Here is a 1,691-nt window from a genome sequence, read left to right on the forward strand (position 1 = left end):
TAGGATCTGGAACCAGTACTCTTTCCTGCCAAGGCAGGGGGTCAGACTTGATGATCTGCTCAGGTCCCTTCTGACCCTACTATGAAACTATGAGGCAGGCTGATGATAAGGGAGGCAGTGCTGTACAGACAGTAAACACCAGGTTTCCCAACAACCCACTTTGACCAGTTTATGTCCTGCATCAGGAGCACTCTATGGAAGTGCAGGAATCCACTGGTGTACAGATACATGGAACTCAAGGAAACACATTGTGTTAAAATATTCCTGTGTGAACTCCAGTTCTGCTACCAGTAATTAGTGGGAGAGGACAGAGAAGATGGAGCCAACTCCACCTGGCAAAGGGACACTTGGCACAGGCTGTTCAAAGATGCCCTAAGAGGGAGAGTGGACAGGGATAATGAAGAGCACAGTGACATAACCGCACCTGGAGACAGCAATGACGGCAGCAGCAGTGTCAACAGCAGCAGGAACAACAGCAATAGTGACAGTGACAGTAACAATGACAGTGAATGAATTGAGAATGTAAACCCCAAAATCAGGGCTAGGACTAAGAGACTGTGATTGGATAAGGGAAAGGACTGTGGATGGGTACGCAGGTGCATTTACTGTAACAGGTGCATGGGCTTTAAATGTGGTCTGAGGTATGTGAAGAAAAGCTTATGCTAGATACTGTGTGTGTGTGAGTGTGTGTGTGTGTGTGTGTGTGTATAACTATATCTATATCTATAGATATATATACACATACATAGAAATATTTTTTTCAAAAAAATCCTGTTGGTAGGTTCCTATAAGCATCTCTGCCTTTTGGCTAAGATCAAGCATTTTTGGCAACCAAGAGAGGGTGTTAGGGCTGGCTCTGGCCCTCCTTGTGCTCACCTGGTTTTGCAGTACCTTCAGGCCCAGTGCCAGTTCCTTCTGGAGGGAATAGCCACCTGTTTTATTTTAAGGGTGTCACAGTGTTGGGTCCTCAGGGATGGCCATGATGCCCTTAGGGCTCCATGACCGTGCCAATCTTGGCCAATGGGCGCCCTCTTCCTCTCCTGCCATGTCTTTCTGGTAATTATAATAAATAGGGAGGCTGCCCTCGAGTTTGTTTGGGCATAGTCCTGATGGACCCCACTGAACCCTGTGGGTTCTTGGGCCCCTTTTTGGGTCCCACTCAAAATGAATGCCTCACAGGACACCCTCAGCCTTATGGGCTAGATGTGTGGCTCCAAAAACACCCCTTTACCATGCCACAAGCCTCACAGATGGTATGTAAACGTTGTCCCTCTGAGGCCGTGATATAACTCAGCCTCTCCTTCGTTGCTGGGCTCTCCACAGCCCTGTCTTTGCACCCACACTGGTGCTGTGCCCTCTGGCGCTGGGGTCTCCTCCCCAATAGCCTTGGCCCAGTCCACCATTTTATAAACAGCAACCAAACTATGAGCCCCTGGGCTATAACATAATACAACCAGTTCAGGGTGTGCTCTGTCCCTTTCAAAGAGTCAAACTTCCTCTTAAGTGCTTTGTAGCCCAGGGTACCTGGTGAGCTCCTGGGAGCCCCATTAGTCCTATAGGCAGCATATCAGGTGGCCACAGCATCTCTGGGCAATATTTCTCTGCCAGAGAACTAAGCCCTGCTGGCCTCAGTCCTGGGGTTTATATGTGCCCAGGGCCCTGCCTTCTTCCGGTCAGCTGACTGGGTGCTG

The 1,691-nt window shown here is 49.3% G+C and overlaps 1 pseudogene; it reads left to right on the top strand.

Annotated features, from left to right (window-relative positions):
• Positions 1–788: 788 nt before the first annotated feature.
• On the top strand, positions 789–913 carry LOC149871953 (U2 spliceosomal RNA; annotated as a pseudogene).
• Positions 914–1,691: the final 778 nt, after the last annotated feature.

This window comes from Crocodylus siamensis, chromosome 2 (assembly GCF_052110815.1).
Source record: "Crocodylus siamensis isolate JL-2025a chromosome 2, ASM5211081v1, whole genome shotgun sequence".
Classification (NCBI taxonomy): Eukaryota; Metazoa; Chordata; order Crocodylia; family Crocodylidae; genus Crocodylus; species Crocodylus siamensis.